At 34.1% G+C, this 23253-nt stretch overlaps 1 protein-coding gene across 15 annotated transcripts in view; it reads left to right on the forward strand.

The window, feature by feature from the left end:
* The window catches only part of Cngl (Cyclic nucleotide-gated ion channel-like), a 299859-nt gene that overhangs the window by 189566 nt on the left and 87040 nt on the right, over positions 1-23253 (forward strand). The window contains exon 1 of one of the 15 annotated variants that reach the window (XM_064040534.1): positions 13019-13317. The exons of the other annotated variants lie outside the window; for them this stretch is intronic. The gene's annotated coding sequence lies outside the window, so the exon portion shown is untranslated. Of the gene's footprint in view, positions 1-13018; positions 13318-23253 lie in introns of those variants that run through there. 15 annotated transcript variants of the gene reach the window in all.

A 23253-nucleotide genomic window follows, 5' to 3' on the forward strand; every position in this document is an offset into this window, starting at 1 on the left:
ATATATATAGATCAGAAAATGCTTTATTTTCTTGTTCAAAATTTACCATCCAACTACAAAAAGCTATACTGTTAAACGACATTCGTGCGAAACGACAGAAAAAAGGGTTGACGTGATATCCAATCTACGATGACCACTGAGATTCGAGCAAATGATCTATTTATTTCAGCGTTAATCAAACTAAGTACTTCGACTTAGAGTTAAAAGGCTACAAGCTATCCAAATAAATTAGGTGTTATAAGAAAAAAAATGAATTCAGCCACTTATCATTTACAAGCAATTTGCTGCGTCTCAGAAAAATGTGTGGGCCTTACAATGGCCTGGAGGGTATATTTTATGATCTGGGAAGGCTATTTTTGATAAATATTCATTAGATTTATTATAGCCTAAGCTCAAAGGTTACGTTACATAAAATACTTTAAATATGTTCACTTTTTCTTTCTAAGTATAATATGATACTTAGGTACATGAAAACATGAAACGTTACAAAAATATAAATGTATACAACTACGTACCGGATCATAAGGACTAAAGTAAATAGTTCCATCACGTGTACCCTTAGTTACTTATACATCAACGACAAAACTTTATTAATCCTTGCCATCTTTTTTAAACTGTGTTGTACCTACAGAAACTCTCTTTTTATCGCCCCACTCAGGAAGAAAAAAACTTTATAGCAACGAAACTATTTTTATAATCCACCTATATTGTTACTAAATATAAACTTACAAACAATATTTTCAAACATAGCACAACACTAGATAGAAACACACAATCTCACTCAAAGTTTACTCAAACCATTATTTTACTTCTACGTCGAGTAAAGTAACGCCATCTATGAGTTTTCACACAAACCACAAGGGAAGTTAGGCTTCAATTATTCACGTTGTTAAGGAGGTCTCCATGTAAGAGTTAGGAGTCGGGACGGATGGTAAATTTTGTATGTGTGTGCCCGCCTTTATTGTGTTGGCGGTGATTTAGGGAGCGTGATATTTGTCATAGAGATATTTAGGTGATTCTCGTTTTTTATGTGTGTTTATTTTTTCGTAAAAAAAAATTGGTAAAATTATTCTTTGTGATAGATATTGAGTATATGTTTACTAGATCAACTTAACTGCTATTTATAACGAATCTGTCTGAAAGTCTGGAAATTATTTCGAAAAAAAAAATTGTAAGTATCAAAAGTTACAAGAAACACAAAAATATTAAGTTCCTTGTAACGTTCCGTTTATTTTTATACAACGTCATAAAATATTCGCTAACAACGTCTGGAAAAAGACATCTAATACCCTTGATCTATTGTTGAAAATGATACTGTTTTTACTATTTTCTTTCTTTGGGACACACACCTACGTAACGTACGTTTGGCCGGAAAAACTAAATGTTATATAAAGATTAGTTAATAAAGAAATAGTCTATCATCTACGGCCCTTGGTTTCACCCGCGGCCCGTCGGAACTACTATGCGCAATCGGATAAAAAGCCTTGAGTCTCCCTTTACCTTATTGTTATAGATGTAAAAAATATGAAGCAATGTTACGTACTTTTCTATACATACCTATTCCTTGTATAATTGTCATTTTCACTTCGAGTCAATTTCAAATAACTGTTCATGAGTCCACCATCCCCAAATTGTTAGGAACCTTTTCCAACTTATTCAATAATTCATTTCTTCTGAGCGAACAAAACTTGTGACCCAAATTCATTGGCATTAAGTGTAATTACAAAACAAAAGCCGCAAGACAGTGAATTCCTGATTTTAATTCCGTATTTCTAATTCCGTTCATGTTACGTTCATAGGCAGGCGACAAACGAAATGTCGGGGCAACTTAAATATTTGATTCTGGTTGCCAGTTTGTTTTGTACTGTAATTAAGAGTGACGCTAGCCTAAGAATGTTAAATGGATATTTAGATCTACAGTTTTCTGAAAGGTTTTGTTGAGGAACTAGGTTTGCTTGGAAATTGCTAAGAATTTATTATACTTACCCTTATTTAAAAAAATGCTGCGTATTATCTGAACAGTTGGATTACTTTAGCATCTATTTCATGTTTTCAAGTAAAGAAAAATATTGACACCTGATTTTTCAAATTTTACTCGACTGTTCCTGTTTTAATTTATGAACTAACCAAAAAGGATCTTTATAAATTAAATACAAAGCCAAATACCAATCTCGAGAAATCCGCAATAAAGTGTTTGACACTTCTGATGTGTGTTTACATAACATATCAATCACCCACAACAATCAATCCCACACCCACATTCACCAACAATATCCAACATTAATAGTAACAAAATGACGAACAAGTAATTACAGCAATATCCTACATGTGCCCAGCTGTGAGGCGTAATGACGAGACGCCCCGACGTCACGCCGTGCGTGTATACAACGCCTTACTGTTAGGCCGGGCCTTTAGGGTAGCGTGGATAAATTAACGACAGATTTTCAAAAATAATACTGAAAAAAAAAATTACAAACAAACAATATTAGTAACAAAATGACGAACAAGTAATTACAAGCAATATCCTACATCTGCCCAGCTGTGAGGCGTAATGAAGAGACGCCCCGCCGTCACGGCCGTGCGTGTATACAACTCCTTACTGTTAGGTTGGGGCCGTTACAGTAGCGTTTGGCGGGCTTTTTTTAAAGTTAAAAAACAGTTTCCAAGTACTCGATAGATGGCGTTGTATCTACTACTGGGTTACAACTCCGTACTGCTAGGACGGATAGGACAGCGGGGATAAATTGATAATGGTATCTGAAAAAAAACAAAGCTGGTTGATGAGGAGGAATTTTTTGACAATGCGAAATTCCACCGGTGCGGCGCTGTGCATTTCTTCTGGTATAGCCTTTACCTGCTAGATTGTAATCTGGATTTACAGAATTAAAAGCGTCCGTAAAGTTACAAATGATTAAAATTTGTTGTCCTATAAATGTAAAGTGTATGTGTAGCAAATAAATGGTTTAAATGGTAAATGGTAAAAAACTCAAATGTTAAAATGAAAGAATCTTGTAAACAATTAATTGTCCTTAGCCTTCTTAAAATACATGAGAGATTTAAAATCCTTTGACAATAAATTCTCAACCCAAATTAAAAACAAACAAAAAAACAACACACAATTCTTTTCATTCAAACCAACGATCACAATTCCCATAAGCTGTCACTCTCTTACTTCGTAGCCACACACAGTGCAGTCTAAGCGTCTGCTGATAATTATCTGTAGGGAGCCGTGCTGATAATAAACTGCAGTTGTTTCTCTACAAACATGTATGTATGGCTGTCTGTCCGTCGTTTGTACGGTAAAGATTGCTTTGGTTAAAGACGTTGGGTACAAGTAAATTAGTCTTGATGTTTACTTGTAGATGATTTTTATTTAAAACGTAGAGAGAAAGTATTTAGAAATGTTCAGGGTATGTTAGACCCATAACTAAAATTATTAAGTAAGGTTTTTTAACGGATTTTGTGCAAGGCATCGCTTAGCCGCGTACATACGCGCGACAGTAAACAATTGATAATAGCTGCTGTGAAAAATGACGTTTCAAACCCGCTGGTGTGAAATGAAAAATCGGGCGGAAAATCCTCTAACATGAAAGCTGAACACTTCAGAAGGCGTCTTATTTCGAGAAGCGAATGCCTAAATATAGCTTACTAGAACAATAAACCCAAATGAAAAGCAGGTTATATTATATAGGTATATATTCCTTCCAATTCAGTTCCTTCTCACACCCAAAACAAACCTTACATAAAACATTAGCTATTTTTCCTCAAACTATTCGTATTCATTGGAACAAAATTACGGTACTAAATCCAATAAGGGGTAATATCGGCCATTTTGTCCTGCATTATATTTAAGTATGATGAGTATTATGTCATAAAAATTGAGTCACCAGCGCAATGCTGGTCGTAAATACTTTTACAACGTCTAGAATGTTAAGTTATATTGAGACCAGTTCTTAAATCGAGAAGATCTATAAGTGTTCGCAATGGCAATCTTTTGAAATAGATTCTTTACTCAGATAAGTAGTTATTTTATCCTGTTTTTAGTGTAAGTTTAACTGATTTGAAACAATTTAAGATTGAAATGACATCGAATAATTTTGATATGAGTGCTTAGCTCTGATTTAAGACGCGATTTATTGATACTCAGGGTACCCAGTTGCATCTTGTAAAAGTGGTTATTGAAGATTAAATTTGTCGTGAAAAACCGACTGCTCACATTGAGATTTTAAAAGATAAAAAAAGTTTATGACTTTGCAATTTTCCCACTACCTCTTGTAGTGGGAAAATTCTGTATCTCACAGTCTAAGTTATTATTGCTATCATTCTTCCACTATCCTCATAAACATAAAAACAGCTTGCTACAACAACCTACACAATAAATTCGCTGGTCAAATGAATGCAGTGGACCTCACTTACATCGCCATATCGTCCGCACACGCTTCCTACGTGACGAGCATTAGAAACGTGAATCAATGGAGAACAAAATGACTAGAAGAGATGTCATAACGCAATAACTACGTCAGAGGCCGTCAGGCGAATTTGAGAAAACTCTGGTGGCTTGCTAGGTGATTAAACCTGCGGCTCACTCGATAAGAAGAAGATCTACTAAGAAAGTAGCGAGCCAATATGCGGGTGTTTGGGATACGAGGAACGTTACTAGCTCCGCTCCTACACGCCTTTTGGGTCCAAATTTTCAAAATCAAATCACCAACCTATCAAAAACAATCTTAGACGGATTGGCTTTGTTTTGTTAAGGAACCCGAACGTCTCGTTAGTTCTAGTAACTGATGCCTACCGTATGTTGCTTGACCTACAAGAAGCCGCGTGACATACCTTCCTTATGGCATCTCCGCTATCTTTTCTTCCTCCATGCGTGACCCCTTCCCCTTCAGGTCAGTCTATGTATGGAGCATAGATTTATGAGTAGACAAAAGATGGAAGATAGTGTTGTAATTAGGACGAGTAGGTTTTGGTTTTAATTGAGATATTTGCTTTTTATGTTTGTTTGTATTATTGTCCTTGAAACTGTTGCTTATTTAAATGTTAAATATAGTATGTTGTAAAAATGGTATAATTCAGATAAAATAATAACGTTTTAGACCTGAATCATCATCCTCCGAGCCTTTTTCCCAATTATGTTGAGGTCAGTTTCCAGTCTAACCAGATTCAGCAGAGACCGCTTTCTTCAAGCAAACGTGAGACATACAAAGTCACAAACTATGTATCATCACTTTATTTTCTATAGGAACATTAGTGGGAAAAATTCAAATGCAGCATAATATGAAGGCAAAAATGCAACTGATTAGTGTAATTTGTCACTTAGGTGCAAAAGGTTCCTGAGAAAACCCACTAGTTTGAATAATAAATACAAAACGCTTTGCAATTGTTCGTGAGAGGCAACAGCTGTCGAATTGCTTCCTACTGCCTCACTCGAGCATGGTTCAAATTGCATGAAAATATCTTTATTCTGAAAATTGCACAAATAACCTATTGAGGTTATTTTCTGAATAAAGTTATCTTTGGTAAGAGCCAAAGTATTGTTATCTATACAAGTACAAAAACACTTATTTAAATCTTTTTTTCTAAGTTTTCTTAAAATAGTGTGTCTGTCACTGTAAACTATGATTATGAAATGTTACTGTTAATGTGTTATGTCAACTGACATAAACAGACACGACTATTTTAGACACAGCAATAATACAAAAGAACTTAATTTATAGTCACGTTTTGTCGGAGTTTCTTTATTATGGTTCTATTTAACAGCTTTTATCCAACGATATCAATGTAGTATGGACTTAAAGCTCTCAAATAAATTAATATTTCTTTCCTAATAAATGAACTCCTACTACTACTGATAACTTATAAACTTACCCCATTCATAATATTACTAAACAGAACTACTGTCTTGTCCAAGTTTGGATTACATTTGTTTTAAAATAGGAACCAGGTCATACCTTTCTACCGTACATATCGACCATCGTAAAACCCTATAACTTAGGTATTCTTTATTTAAATTGAAACGCCATAGAGAACCCTTTTATTCAAATTGAAAATGTATTTCTGTGTACTCAACAAAGTTTCTCTATCTCTTTATTTTGTCTATGGTTTAAATAAACACATTGAAATGGTTTTTCGTGCAAATAAATTCAAATTTTATGGAAATCCTGTTTTTGTTCTTATTTTTTACTTTTCGTTTAAGTAAATAGAAATGTAATTGTTTTGTGGTGTTTGTTTAAGAGTGGTTTTAGTTCAATAAAACAATAATTTAGAAGTGTATGCATATTAATGTATTTTTTGTGTAGGTGCCTATATTCAGTGTCTAAGAAATAAATAAATTATTCTTCAATGACATACTTTGAAAGTAAAAGTATGTTATTGAGGACAATTTATGTATTTTTGAGAAAAAGAGGAATAAGCAAGAGAACACACGAATAATCTTTATATGTTCTGTTTGATTTCACAAGATAATCTTGGGAATTACTGAACCGATTTTAAAATTTCAGTGTCGACCGAGAAAGGCTATAGGCTACTTTTTATCCTGGTGCGCCGAGTTGTTCTCACGAGACAAATGTACCCCGATGGGAGCTAATATAATATATCAATTTTTTCTATTACATTATTTAATCTATAGCTTTGCACATGACCATTTATGGTTAATAAATGCACTTAGGATCATTAAAAAAGTGATGTCACTTCGAAATAAGTTTAGCTAAGTCAAGTTATTTGTGTGGAGAGGTCGAAAGTGGGTGAAAGGTGAAAGTTCAGACATTTTACTATTCGCCATGTTATTGTTCTTAGTTTCAGAAGGTTATCTTACAACTTAAACATAACTTTTAATAATGTTAACTTAAGGTTATTCGTAGTGAAATATTATTTTTCTTAATATTATATAATATCTATGAGCGCATTATATTGTAAAATATGTAAAAAAGGGAATTGGCAGAGGTTGTCCTCAAAAAAAGCCGACCCCAACATAGTTGGGAAAAGGCTCGGAGGATGATGACATCAAAAAAATATAACAAAATAGTAAAGAGTCTACCAGTTTTTACAAAATGTTGCAATAACACAAAAACCTGAAATCGACAATCCATCTTAGGCAAGTGTGGTGATTAATGCTCATTCCTTCTCTGTATGAGAAGAAGCCTGCCTTGCAGTGGGATGCTGAAAAAATCGCTGATTATGAAAGCCATGACAAAGATGATAATGCGATTCCAGACCAACCGCGATAAGCGCAGTCAAACCAAAACATTTGTGCCATATAATTAAGTTATAACCTACAATAATTACGTTATATCCAAGAAAATAACTTATTCGAGCTTCAACAACTATGATCAAAATAATCCATTCATAGCTAAACTTCAAATAAACGTAATGAATTAGTTATTCTTTGCGAAACTAATTCCTAATTCTGGAACTTCTATCGAGGGTATGTATTCAAAGTGTTCGCGAACTATCCAGAACTTAGTTCTACTGAAATACACGAAAATATGTTACATTATGGTTACTGATATAATTGAACTTAGGAAAACACCTTTTGACCTTGGAGGATTAGAAAAAGAAAACTGAGCTAAATTAATCAGTCCGAGTTTTTTAAATGACTTCAAAAAGGTGGTTCTCATTTTGATTTGTATGTATGTATGTTGGTGCGCGATAATCTTACGTTTGGATGAACAGATTTTGATGCAGATTTCATCTTGGTATTTGTCACACTTAGGAGTAGGTTTAAGGTATATTATTGAAGTCAGTTAAATTATGTTTGGAATAAGATTTGTTATTAAGATACAAGATACTTTATTTGTAAAAAACATGGGTGTACATAAAGTTATTTAAATTAATAGTTATTTAAAACAAATGCTTTTACGTTTATTTTTAAAAGTTGTTTTAGAGAAATACGGAATTTTCAATATCCGTCAACTCGGGCCTAAATTGTTTTCTTCAAACGCATTTGCAAATGTGGGATAAAAGAGATTCTAATATCTTCTTACTTACACATATCTGATACAGATTTCACAAAATCTAATTCAATTTCAAACAAATAAAAGGGAAAAGGAAATTGCTTTTCTGTAATAGACGATATGTATGAAACGCCCGAAGCTTCAAGCGAAACACAAGCAATGAAAACGTAATGTGATTTGTTAAACAAAATATTCTAAGAAAACACTCTGACGGATATATTTCCTTCTATGTGTTTTCCCAACTATGTTGGGGTCGACTTCCAGTCTAACTGGATGCAGCTGAGTACCAGTGTTTTACATGGAGCGACTGCCTATCTGACCTGCTCAACCCAGCCAACCAGGCAACCCGATAGCCCTTCATAACGCTGGTTATTAAACTATCTGGCTTGTTGACCACCCGTAAGGACAGACGGTATGTTCAAATAACAGTCAGGACCCACTAAAATATGGTGCCATCCAGAATACGGAAAAACTGGTCATAGTGGTCACCCATCCACGGACCAGCCACGCCGAGCTTCGCTTAACCTTGGTTGCTTATGATTGGTCGTTCTGTGTCGCTTTCACTTAGCTATGAGCTCTATCATATTTCTAACGTATACGCAACTTTTAATTTCATTCGTAGCACAATGCCTACGTAACTGGCTACGGCGTAGCGGAGCGTAGCACCGTAGCACTTTGCGTTATAATTAATTTTGTGGTTGTAACTTTCACAATAAAGTTTGTAAATAAGAATAGTTTATTAAGACTTAATTAAACTTTTTATTGACTTACTGCAATTAGGTTTTCAGTATTTCATTTACAGAAAATTATTTATTTTGACTGAAATTACCTACATTTAATAAAACACTGGTAAAATTTATTCAAATCATTTCACACAAGAAAAATACATATTTTTTATGGATAAAACGGAAAATATGGAATTTAAAATAGCCACACAGCTGTGCTACCAAATGAAAACTCAATTACGTAGAGTGGAGTCAAGTGCATATCAGGTTCGGACCAATGAGTTTTTATATCGACCTTGTGGAATTTATTGTGTATGAAAACAGACTTATTTTAAAATTTGATTATTATACGGTTATTATTCGTTATTTATTAGCAGTATTCAGTTTCATGCGGTTATTCTTAAAAGCGTGGAATTATGAGTTTTAAATGGATAGAGTGGATAGTTCGAAAGTCTGACCGCGGCCCTGGTACATAAAAGGCTTGAGAAGGGACATGGCGGGTTTTAGTCAGTAGGAGTCTGACACTCCCTCTCGCTGCACCCATAGTGGGAGGGGTCATTTGATGATTTCCTATAAAAAAGTATTTTCATTTTAATATAATGTATTCCCTTAAATAATGTAAATATTATATTAAAACCTATTTCACTTGCAAATAGCTTTGAATAAATATATTCGAAAAAAAGATTAATATTTAACTCAATACAATAGCGTTGCAAAAGCTAACATTTGTTCGTTTTATCCTATTATAGCAGTTATTGTGTTTTAAAGATAAAGTTTTATTTGCATAAAGCATAGATAAAATAATAATGTTGTAATATTATAAAAAGGTCTAACAGAAAATGATTGATGAAGATTTGAACGATCTTTGAACTGATTTACTTTGATCTATAGACCTTTAGACAGTTTAGTGTTAGGGTCAAAAATGTGATAGAAAGGATTTTCTAAGATAAACTTTCTATCTAACTGGATTAGTAAGAATGATTTTTATTCGCTGATTCGTCGATTTTACACTAATATAATAAACGGAACCTTATTTTGTTTGTTTATGAGTTGAAGTTTCTCAACTACTGTACCGATTTGAAAAATTCTTGCACTGTTGTGGGAAGCTACGTTATACCCGAGTAACATAGTCAGTAGTTTCCACGAAACGCGAGGGAAACTGAGGAAAACCAGCTAGTAGGTAATATAGTGAAAAAGCAAAATCAATGTAATTGATTGCTTGGTTCATTTCTCACATAAAAAATAAAATGTTTTGCATATACATATTATTACTATTCAAATTAAAGCTAGTTATATGGGGCGAAGAAAATACCATCTTCAACGTAAATAATCGTAACAACAATATTGTTATTTAGTTCACAAGATGTCATGGGGTTATGCCTTAAGGTCAGATAGGTCAAAAGAGGTCAGATTTCGTTCAAAACTAGTCTAAACTGTCATTACTTTGAAGGTACCTTTACTTTTGTTATGTCAACTTTGAGATAGATTCTAGTCTTAATAAAACAGGTACAAATCAATACTAGTTGCTATTGTCCTGATAGAGCTATTTGCTGAAATTGGATGAAAAGTAGCCTTATTCCTTTTTCATAATCTGTTCAGTAGCTGTGACATGAAAGCGCGGCTGAGCTATATTCACAATATAAATATGTGTAAGGATTTTTATCTTATTACGATCGATTAAAATTACCTGTCACATGCCTTTCTAACGTCCACAAAGTTTTATCTAATGCAGATAGGCGGTGACGATAGTTTGACGTATAAAAAACTATATGTGATAATAACTTGACATTTAAGTTAATTAATGCCGGGACACCTTTTCGCACACGGTCGGTTAGCCCCATGGTAAGTTATTAATTAACTTGTGTTATGGGTGCTAACACAACTGATAAACTACATATAGCTACATATATACATATTTATAAATACATATTTTAACACCCAGACCACGGCCAACAAGCATGCTCATCACACAAATGTCGACCGAACCGGGAATCGAACCCGGGACCTCAGGTTCCGCTGTCCGGCATGGTGACCATTGCGCCATCGAGGTCGTCAAGGTCAATTACAAGGAGCTTTTTATTTTATCAACATGAATATAATATAGGATATATAAAACAATACCTACTCACAAACTTATTCAATAATATAAATTGCTTACTTTTCAATCACAACCTACACTTTTCACCTTCCTACTCTATTCCTAAATCTAGTTATGGATCACTTCTACTCTTTTATCAACATACCTAGACCATACTCATCAATCTCCACGAACTTTTCACCTTAAACCAACACACTACACACCCACGGCATAAAAAAACAAAATCAATTTAGCCACCCGATAAACAAAGTCCAGCAAAACAAAGTTAACCAACACATAATATCATTCAGCAATTTGATCAGCCCCAATTAATTTTGTTAACAACTGTACCGCTATACATCGTTGTCAATTCGGTACAGGTGAGTACAAAAGTGTGACAGTTAAAAATTTGGTGATTTTTTTTTAACGATGTGCTATTGTTTTTGTTTATACGTGGAGGTTTTATGCATAAATGAGTGGTTAGCGTGCACTGTTTTTTAATGTGATTGACGGTGATTGTTGGTTAAAGCACCAGCTTTTTCTTTAGAGTAACTGAAATTGATCACATTGTTATTTCGGATTCACTACAAAGATTATTATATTAACATGATCCCGGGCCAGTGACTCCTGTGACAAAACGATTGTTTATATTATATTATGTCAGCGACGGCAACCACTTAAATCTACATTTAAGTAATTGACTCACTTAAATTGCTTTAAAGTTGAAATGCTTTTTTTGTTTCACGAACGAACGTTACACCTACTCTCAGTTTCTTTAAAAATTGACAACAACCAAAATCATTTTATTTTTCCCTCTATTAACATAATTTCTCTCAAAATATAATTCCATTATCTTTACCAACCCACATAATTATAATGACCAATACCATTAATCAACCTGCCTCTCATCCCTCTCAGCGTAACGCTTACGCCGACACGTTTGGCCGACAAACGCCGACACCGGCACATTTGGCCGACAAGCATCCTTTGAGATAACACTCAGGAGGTTCCTGCCCATTGTATCGATCCGCTTTGATGGCGCCCTTGGGAAATAAAAGGGTGACCTATTGATTGCTTATACGCAGATTTTTTATGTTATTTTTCCGTGTGTCATGAAATTCTCGTGGCCTAGTGGCCTCTCAAGTATGAATAGGTTTGATTTCAGATCAAGCGGGACCATTCTAACTTTTTGGACACCAAAGATTGAAAAAGGTGAAAGAAGAAAACTTGAGGAAACCTGGACTTTTAAGTCTCAATTCACCAATCCGTCTTTCTGTATGAGAAGAGGCCTGCGCCCCGCAGTGGGAAAATAAAAAGGCTGCTGAAGATCTATTTAATAAAATAATCATATCAACAACGCAATCATACCCTCTACGCAAAGCAACATATTAAGCATCAGTTTAACCTTCGACAAGCAATAACCATTACATGAAGAATCATACTAACTCCCACTTCGGGCCACTTCGGAAGTTTTCGTCAACATTCGGCCAACCGACTTCTAATGTAGGTATTATTGTCAATTACATGCCTCCGAGACCGCTTTTATCGAGAGACAAAGAATAATCCAACCGCAGAAACTCCAAAAGTTCTCTTTCGGGGAAAATGGGACCCACATTCAATATTAAAACGTTAAATATTAATTTGGTATCGACCTTATTACAGAGAGAACAAAAAGGTCGTATGTACACAAAACTATTGACTTGGTAACAATTGTTTCAAATCAAAGTTCTGAAAAATTATCTTTTTTGTATTCGCTGTTTCGCTGTTTAAGTACAAAAGTATTTTTATTTTTAACCAGTCTAATTACTGTATTTTGAAATATAAGAAAATTTTATTCAAAGTGATCGGTACAATAAAATGTAACTCGTCCTAATGTAGTACCTAACTGTGAAAAAACCCGTTCTAATATAGTAGCTGTGAATATTAATTAATATTAAAAAGAAAAACTAATTGCCAAAAGTCTAGACTTAATACCACAGAATTTAATTTTACCTATAAAAATTAAACACACTTCACGTCGTCACAACATTTTTAAACACCTCTATTTTTAGGACTTTTGAGGTGGACTCTTAAAAGCGACGGCCATAACGCTTATAGCCAATGTTCTAAAATGATTATAAAAAATATGATTGAAGCCAAAATTAATCCAAATTGAAATGCCTACACATTCAAAGCTCGACAAACCTCAGTAGCTAATTAAAACATCAAAAGATAAATCACTTCACCGTTCGTCTGTACAGTTTATAGGTGGTCCCAACTCAGTCTAACGTCGGCGACGATACGAGAGGGTCTTCCGTCACGAGCGCGCGCCCACGAAAACAACGCGACATACAAACTCCGACAAACAAAACAATTACAACAAAAAAAGTGCCAACCCTAGTGTCAACAACAAAATAAAAAAAAAACAAATTCAAAAACGAACGTCAAAAAAAACGCGCGTGTTTTGTTTTCTTTTACCAATAATGTGACAGTGTGACAAAAAAATTGCCAATTCAAAAATAGAATTAATGCTGCCTTAGTGGCAACTAAAAAAAATAATGTAGTCCGTTTGCCGTCTGTGGTAAGATTTTGCAAAATTTTTGGAAATGCACAGGATGCAATGAAAGTGTTTTACATAGTGGCATGTTTACAGGTTTTTACATGATTCGAACGTAGTTTGGCTTGTTATGTTGTTTATATAATTTTGCTCGATCTCTTTTATGTAGCTTTTTATCTGCAAAGTTATTTTGTTCAGTGAAACGTTAATAACGGTCTCGGTTTATTGAAAAAGTTATTGTTGCAGTGTTACTGTTATAAATATTTATCAAAATGTTTTTTCGGCAAGAATCTTTTTCTTTTTGAAGGTCGTCTGGTTATTATTGACGATAATATTAATTTCATAAACAAAGTAAGTATGATTTATAGTTTCAGATTATAAATTCATGGGATAATTTTACAAATCTGTCCATTTCCTAGCCCTTAAACCCAAACAATTAGACCAAGCAATAGCTTTTATATACATTAACTAGCATAATACCTATACGACTGTAAAAAAATAACGTAAATACTCTTCTTTTCAGCATTCAAAGTTCCTAACTACCCAAAAATTCGCTTGACCATTCCTAAACGATATTTCCAAAGACAAGCTACTAAAAAAAAAACACAGGTGACCCAAATAGGTATGCTAAAAGAGTATTAAGTGATCAAGGGCATCCCTGGCACAGTCTAATCGTATTAACCTTTCGTAACACGTAATCTAAATGGTTTCGTGCCTATGTTTCTGGCGGACATATTGAAAAATATCTGACGAATATTGAGAGCCTCCACCTTTTTGGTGCTTTGGTAGTTGTTTTGTTTATGGGCGTTGTGTTTTTTGTAAGGAGATTGGTAAAGGATTTGGTCTTGTGGATGGAAAACAAATAGTTTTTGTTGGTTTTTAAAGGTACATAACCTAAAGGTGAAGCGAGAGATTTGAGGCGTTCATTAAAATAAGAATCATTAAAGGTTTTCAAGAGTTAACATAACTTAAAAAAAAAATAAACATTGCTAATTTCAAATCATGCCTAATTTTGTCGACTGTGTCACCTTTATCTAATAATCTGAGAGATAATAAAATCTAATCACATTTTAAATACAATTTTATTCCTTTAGACAATGACTACACATTTTACCCCTAAGCATTACTTACATACATACGTACAAAAGAAAGAATTGAACACGACATATGCATACTAATAACGTACTTAAGTATAAGCAGCACTTAGTAGGCACGCAAACCTATCTATTGAGGATAAAGGAAAATTCGATTAAAATGAAGGCATAAGATATTAAGTTTAAGTGTAAAACCATGATTGATATATTAACACATTAGTTGCTGATAGCGGTTTGACTTGCTTGAAGAGGGTACTAGGTACTTTCCACATATGGATAAAAAGTAGCATATATTTTATTCTGATGTGAAAGCTACATTACTACAATTACCTACCTATTCAGTAGTTTTAAAGTGAAAGAGGAGCAAACAATATGTACATGTATGTACATCCAAAATATTCCTGTTTATAACATTAGGTAGTAAGAGTGAAACAAAACCTTTAGATTCCTGCATTCATGTTCCTGAATTCAGGCCAAAATGTAAGGTTTTTTCACAAAAAAAAAAAATGCTGAAAATACATACAAAAAAGGCTGTGTTAATTGTCATTTTTTTCTGTATAAATAAAATACGTACCTAAATGAGAAAGTCAAGTAAGTAATAATTAACTATAACAAATAAATGAACAATGGCTGTAAGCTCAGTAGAACTGTAGTAATTGAATTGTCTACTATTTTCATTCATTAATAATGTTAATTTATACAACGAAGTCTTATTTATTATTTACATAGTTACAATTTACTTTCTCATGATTCTTATTTAGTTACTTTATAGAAGCTTATTTTTCAACGAATAGTCCAGAAATACATTTCTATTGTAAAATGCGTATTATAACCAAATACGAGCCATATAAATGGCTATGCTAATTATAATGTCCCAAATATTACCTAGTATTTATCAATGGACGGCAAAAATCTATACAAGATGTAAACCTGAACATGAATGTCAATGGTTTTCAATGGAAGCAGCATCAATACCAAACCGTGTTTCACTTATATTGCCTACCTAAACTGGTGTTCGCTATGAGGGAGAAACACCGCTATATGCCTAGAATACATAGTTTTTTTGCTCTTTAAGTTTATGTCTAATCAGTTGTAAACTTTTTTTTATTATTGGAAATCATCAAATAACCCCTCCCGCTATGGGTTAGCAGAACGAGGGTGTGTCAGATCCTTACTGACTTATAACCCATCATGTTCCTTCTTAAGTCTTTTATGTACCAGGGTCGCGGTAACTCTTGCGACCCAGGGGGGCCTAGCTAGAGGGCATCTAGATCTCAAAATAGATGGTAATTTTCCTCTATAACACACATATTAAGGAGCAAAATCACAGCTTCACCTAACTAATTGGGTTTCCAAACTAAAGCGGGTATATTCCGTAATCACGGGGGTTATTAAAATTGTAATTTATTCATACGGAGAGGGCAGTAGACCGTTCTACTCAGTACTCTGACAGGTGTGTTTGGCATACGGCTAAAAATAGACTGATGTTCGTGATCGGAGATAGGAATTTGGTAATAAAGTTGTATGATCGTGTGAGATGAAATACTGGTAAATTGAAGGTTTTTTGATTGGGAGGTATTTTGTTTAGAAATCTATTTTTATTGCCCCTGATTCCACTCATCTTGGGAGTACAACTTTCCGCAACCAGATTAAAAGTAGCCTCTGCTATTTCTCAAACTTAATCTATGTACCTCCTAAAAAAATATTTGATTGAGAAATTTTGTCTTGAAAACATGATAACCAGAGTTACTTTCTCATTTACAATATCATTAGTAAGGTTCAGAGAAGAGAAGTGGAGATAGGAGCTCACCTAAGGCTCAGTAACAGACTCGTCGAAAGAAAAACAATATGATCTAAAATTGTGACCTAAAATCGTTAGCTATCTTAGTTTTTTATTCTGCTACATGAAAGGGGAATAAAATACTACCGATACTGTCTGTCTGGGTCAATTCGGACAGCCGATTTAACAAAGTAAATATAAAAATTCCAGATAAACAACCAATGGGGTCAATGACCTCTTAGACAGTTCTGACGCTGAATAAAAACACCTTCATATTCCTAGAGTAAATTAAATAAAAGAAAATCAAATCATGATTCCAGAATCATGTTTTTTTATCACCTTACGGACTCCTCAACAACATTTATTAGTCCATTCAAAGAAAATCCAGCCCACTTAAGTGTCTGCGAAATTGCTTAGTGAAGAAAAGCTGGGTATTTAATACTGTCAGACAGTGTAATAATGAAAGTATTCGGTGCCGATAAATCAGTCGTAATTGCAACTTGTACACCTAATAACGAGGAGTTTCGACTTACTTAACCATATTTGAAGAAAAGGAGTAAGGAAATATAGGTGTAAACGAAGTTTTGATAACTAATTTAAAGTTGACGTTGGTTTTTATGTGAATATTTTAATGTACAAGAATTATAGGATTATGTGATTTTGTACTATATCCATACCAAAATAAACTAATACCTATTATGAAGCTCAAAAGTTTGTATGTTTTTGCCAATAAACAAAAAAATATTTGCAGACTGTTTACTACGAATTTTTACATCTATTTTCAACTAAACAGTTTTTTTAAGAAAAAAACTGACGTTTATGTTGGCGGTGAACTTGAGTCTTGAGAATATTTGAAGGAAAGAAACGAAAGGTATCTGGACTGGAGTTGTGAAACTAATTTAAAGTTGATGTTTGTTTTTATTATGTGTATTTACTGTACAAGGATTCTAGATGTAAAGTTAAATGATGACTTATGGAAGTAAATGCTTGTGTATCTGTAATGTAACGCATATACGTACAAGAGCCATATTTTCCTTTTTTATTGACGTTAACTTAATTTCCACCGAATTCTTCTTCGTAGTTTTGCACAGTTAATAATGGTACAGCCAAGCAATCTACAGTTGACATATCGAAATAACTTAGATCTCACAACACAGTGCATCCATTTAGCGAAACGATCCTGGATGTTGCGTATTATCGCACCTCCTAACACGTCCCTCCAGCTCCGACATAAGCTGCGTGTCCGTCAGGCTTACCACAGAGTTGGGAACATCGAGAAGATAGCGAATGAATTATTCACAGACACATCTATAAGAAAACATAATATTTTCTTCGTCAATTCCACCTAATCTACCGAGATGTTGTAATAACTCCCAGACTCACAACACAGTTCATCCATTTAGCGAAACGATCCTGGATGTTGCGTATTATCGCACCTCCTAACACGTCCCCCGGACATAAGCCCTGTGTCCGTCAGGCTTATCACAGAGTTGAGGACATAGAGGAGGTAGCGAATGGATCGTTCGTCATCGAGATAAAAGAATCCCTTCGCGTAGCATATTGAACTTACATAGGTTGTAGTTAAACAGTCAAACAGTCATCACGGCCGTTAACCATCGCTGAAAGAAATAAAAATATACTTTAAAACTTTTACGTTCAAAAATAATGTTCGAAAGAAGCACCCATTGATTTTATTAGCAAAAACCAATCCCGAGGGACGGCTATGACACGATGCGATGCCGGCCAATCACCGCTTTATCCCGCCCCTGCGCCGCACTCCACCACAAAAGGGACCCAATAAATTACTTCTGCGTAGGTGAAGGTCAGCGCTCAAGATTCGTGCCGATGATTATAAAAACCGTGAGTACACGATATGTGCACACGACTTTTCTTTCCTAGAACCTTAAATATCCATTTATAATTTACTCTGTGGTCAGCCCGTATATTTTTTCTTCTAAATAACATTGCGATCCCTTCTTGACAGGAGCATTATCTCAGGCTCCTACGGGATATTTAACACAATTTGTTACCATAACCAGTTAATGTATGGGGCGCGAGCCAGTCTTAAATGGTTAATTTTAACAGTGAATGAACTTAATTTTCCCGGCTGTATATGGAGCGACTACCTATTTGGCCTCATCAATCCAGCTACCTGGGCAACCCGATACCCCTTAACAAAACTGGCTGGCACCCGTAACTACGGCCAAAGATTTTCAAACTAATGACAGCCGGGACCCGCCAATTTAACGTGCTTTCTAAAGCATGAAGGAACTCGTCATGACAAGATCACCCATCCGATCGCACCAAGCATTGCTTAACCTTTTAATCGATGAACCGTGCTGTAACTTAGCGACGAGTTTCTACGAGAAATTGAATATTACAGTCTATATTTAGACGTAGATATGTAATACATATTGTTATATACATATATTAGTCCAATTAGTCAGTTTAATGCAATTCCCTTACGTCGCCTTACGAGGTACAATTAGTAAGGTCGAGAACAAGCATGTTTACACTCGGTTGCATAACAAACGAGCTAGCTTGGCTAAGGAAAACTTCTAACTGCCTTTACACTTGCTAGCAGTGAATCCGGGTCGTGAAAAATTGTATCTTTAGTACTATTTTATAGCTTTTGTATTGCTATTTAAGATGTGGTAGATTTGAACTAGATTTATTTTATAGTTTAATAAAAATAAATATGACAGCTGATAAGTATGTTAAAAATTAATGTTTTTTTATCTTTCTATTGTCTTTCTGTAAATAAGTAGAAAGTATTCTGCGGTGTGGTATTCAAATTTTTACAATATCACGCTTGAAATATCAGTGAATATTTTAACTAGAAAATTCTCAATATTATCTTATTTGTCACAACTAGTTCAAATAAAATGCTCGCGAGTGTAGCTTTAACATATCTTTTGTTCGGCTGTCGCTTCGTATAAGATATAAAACTACATGATGTATAAGAATTCAGTTACAACACAGTTTGTGGCTACGTTTACTATTGTGGGTAAACATTTCTGTTCGTCACAGTTTACAAGATTTACAAGTTGAGTCACGAATTTCATTTTCCGTGTTTTTTGAGGAAAAAGTATTTTTTTCTGCGCGTCATCGCCTCTTCTTAGGGATAGGGTCACCTCATTTTGTAAAATATATAAAAACGTTCTCTGATAAACCTACCTAGAATGTATTTTTAAAATTATATAGCTGATGAAAAAAAAACGTGATAAAAAAAATATCGTATATTCAATGATAATCAACTTTTTTGACAAAGGTATCTTCCATCTTATTTATCCCTGAAATATCATGTAAATATGCTAGGTAAAACCTAGGTAGATTGTTTTAAATGCATTATTTACATACATACATGTTAGATAAATATACTGATCTTCCATTTGAAAATGGCTGAGATTACAAATACTTGTTGACATATAATAAATTATAGGGTCACCCTCGTATGAATTAAATTAATAATTCAAATATTTGCTCAAAAGCGTAATAACTCGCTAAAATATTATCACCGTACTCCATCATTAAAGAACAAATACCGTTCCACAGAATTAAACATACATAAAGCGCTCTGTCAAAACGTTAGCATATAATTCGTCGCAAGGAATTTATTGTGAGAAACTCAGGCGTATGCTTGCAGCTGCTGGCTCCCTTTGTCGTTTCTAGTTGTATGTGTGTCTATGGCATGTATGTGTACCTTGAACTGTCGACTGGTCTTAATGGCTTTTAGTGTAGTGTTTTATACTTTTTTATTTGGTGAGGACAATTTTTGTTTCAATTTTGAACGGGTTGAAGTATATGATAGTCTGGTGTCTAGAATTGTGATGGTGTCAGATAGGTGAATGAGAAGGGTAGAATCGTGAAAAATGTTTCATGGAAATTCTTTGGCATTTTCAGTAGCCTGGATTTAGGCAGTAGTCTCTGATTAACAGTAGGTGATAGGTGGTCTACGAACGAGACAAGACGAACATTACGATATCTTATAAGTGCAATTAGAAAAAATAAAACACAAAACACATAAAACACAACAAAAAAAAACGATATTTAACGTAATCAGGGTTCGTCTTTATTCGCACTAAACAATACATTTGAGGCTTTAATTTCAAAACAGAAACTATTTTCTCATCCCCGACAACCCTATTCTGTCTACTAACAATAGTCAATAAAACCCCTGTTTGTTGCAGCCGATGGTTTGGGGGCCATCTTTACGAGGCAATATCCCCCAAAATGTCCCCCAATGTCCCCCACTCCATTCATTGTTCTTACTTTAATATTGACTGGCTGCTTGCTTTCTGTAAGTTAACGTTGACTGTATTTAGGACTTGTTTACGTTAATCGTTTTGGTGGGTCATTTATTTTGAAATTGAGTGTAAACTTTCGTGTTTTTCTTCTGCGTTTTGGTAAATTAAGATGTAAATATTCTGAATATTCAAACAAATTCTATATGCAGATTCAAAATTTAATAAGTAAATACGAAGACTGAACTAATTTGGAATAGCAAGATTCCGCTGTAATTATTATTGTTTGCTAAAAAGAAACCTTTGTGGGTGTCACAATACCATATTGGTGAAATTTCACCGTACCATAGTTCAGATCTCTAGTACCAACGGACTCTGAGATGAACCGGGGACGGACAGACGGACATGGTGAAGTACACGGGTTCCTAGTTTACTACGGAAACCTAAAAATGTTTCCTAACATGTGTTTTGACAAAGAAACTTCATGTGTAATGATGATACACGAGTCGCGATGCCAGATTGAGTACAGACTAAATATAGAAAGCGGTCCAGGCGTATAGGTAGGCTTCGATCGATCTGACATAAAATTAGATACTTCGAGTGACGACTTGATACAGACTTGGACAACATATTTGTGCTAAGAGAAGCTTGTAGTTAAATAACGTTAGTAAATACCTAAAGATCTACAGAGTGGTGTGTGTGGTGACCTTTCATGCCATATTAGCTTTACCCTGTGATTTGAAATGCAAGTTAAGTCTTAAGCCGAGCATCCATCGCTGGATCAATCCAGTGGAGCACACAAATGTTTCTTCTGGTTTACTCGCGTTAGCAAAGAGCAAATTGCATGCGAACATTTCCAAAATGCTGGTGAAATTGCAATCTTTATTCCCGAACACATGCAATCTATGAACTCGCACTACACTCGCACTAAACTCGCTATTACATCTTTGATGGTCATTAGTCGGAAGTCAAGTAAACAGAAAAACTACAAAATAAGGTTAAAAAAATCTGTCACTACATTTAGCACACTAACTGATGGATTTCCATTCGACGGTCGAAGAAAATAGCATACCCATTTGGCCTGACAGCACAACGTGCACCAAGACACAAAGTGGTCTTAATTTACTAACAGTATCATCTAAGATCTGACCTTAAATATCGATCAAATCTCCAACAGACATGCTCATATCTTATTCAAATAACAGACTAAGAAACAGTATTACTAGCCGCCACTTTTGTACGTTACAATTGAATATTATTTTTCTAAGAAATAAAACGTTAGTGACCTGTCTTGCTCCACTTGGAGAAAAATATTGGACCTCTATTACTTACTTTGTCCTAATATTTTTTGAAACTAGCTTTTGCTCATGGTTTCGTCTACCTCTGGAAGAATCGACTTAGAATACTAAAAAAGTAGGCTTCCCCTTGCAGATAAATTGATTCATTTATTGAAAATCGAACGCTGGAAGAACTTATCAAATCGGACTAGTATTTTCCAAGATTGGCGCGATCAACCAACCATACTACAATACAAATTTTTCAACTTATAAAATGAGTTCATCTGAAAAAGCTAAGTGTATGAGATATTCAAACATTCCAACATGTACTCTACAAAAACGAACTAAAAAATAGGAAATAAATTTTAATGAATTTAAATTAAGAAAACAGTGTTAAAAATTTCAATGAATATAAATTAATAATAGTGTGAATACAATAAAAATATTAAAAAAAAGCGTGGGGTGCATGGTGTCAATAGTTATAAATATTTTATTGACAGATATGAGTACAGTGATTTTCATTTCGATAATATCTTAAAAAGCACCCCACGCTTTTTTTAAATATTTTTTTTGTATTCACACTATTATTAATTTATATTCATTGAAATTTTTAACACTGTTTTCTTAATTTAAATTTATTAAAATTTATTTCCTATTTTTTAGTTCGTTTTTCTATAAAAAGCGTGTTTTTTTAGTTTTTTTAAACTATTATTTATTTTCTACTTTTTAGTTTGTTTTCAAACTATTATTTGTTTTGTAGAATTAAAATTCTCTTTAGTATACAAAAATTTGTCAATATTAGAGAAAACGGCTAAAGATAATTATTGGAAATAAAAATTAACATCGAGTCCTGCCTTATCGACTGTAGAGAAAAATTCTAGAAAATTTTAATTAATTTTCTTACCTTATCGACTTAGATGAAAATTATATAAATTAACAAAGATCATATTTTGCAAATTGAAAAGCCTAGAAGTCGGTGTCTAATGGATGTTACTAAGTTAATTTTGCCACCGACTTCTAGGCCGATGCACCTAAAATTATTTTTTTTTTTGCTTTTTAGTGTTTTGGGAACTCTGTTTAATTTTTTTGTAAAAAGGTTATTTATTTAAAGCTTTTCAGTGATACGAATAGTTGTCACTATCCATACAAGTGAGAAGTTCTCATCAATACAAAGAATATAAGTCCAAACGAGGTATTTTACATATTCAGTTGTCGAGTTCCCTTGACTTTCTCTGGTCTCCATCATCAGGTCAGCTCCAAACCTTCACTGTTGCATAGGTCTTTTCAATACGAATAATTTAAGCCCAAACACGAGGTAGTTTACATATTCAGTTGTCGAGTTCCCTCCATTTTCTCTGGTCTCCATCATCAGGTCAGCTCCAAACCTTCACTGTTGCAAAGGTCTTGTCAATACAAATAATTTAAGCCCAAACACGAGATAGTTTGCATATTCAGTTGTCGAGTTCCCTCGACCCTCTCTGGTCTCCATCATCAGGTCTGCTCCAAATCTTCACAGTTGAATAGTGCTTTTAGGCGTACACCTAAGTGTCAAGTTTTTACTCTAT

The sequence above is a fragment of the Helicoverpa armigera genome, chromosome 22 (assembly GCF_030705265.1).
Source record: "Helicoverpa armigera isolate CAAS_96S chromosome 22, ASM3070526v1, whole genome shotgun sequence".
NCBI classification, from domain to species: domain Eukaryota; kingdom Metazoa; phylum Arthropoda; class Insecta; order Lepidoptera; family Noctuidae; genus Helicoverpa; species Helicoverpa armigera.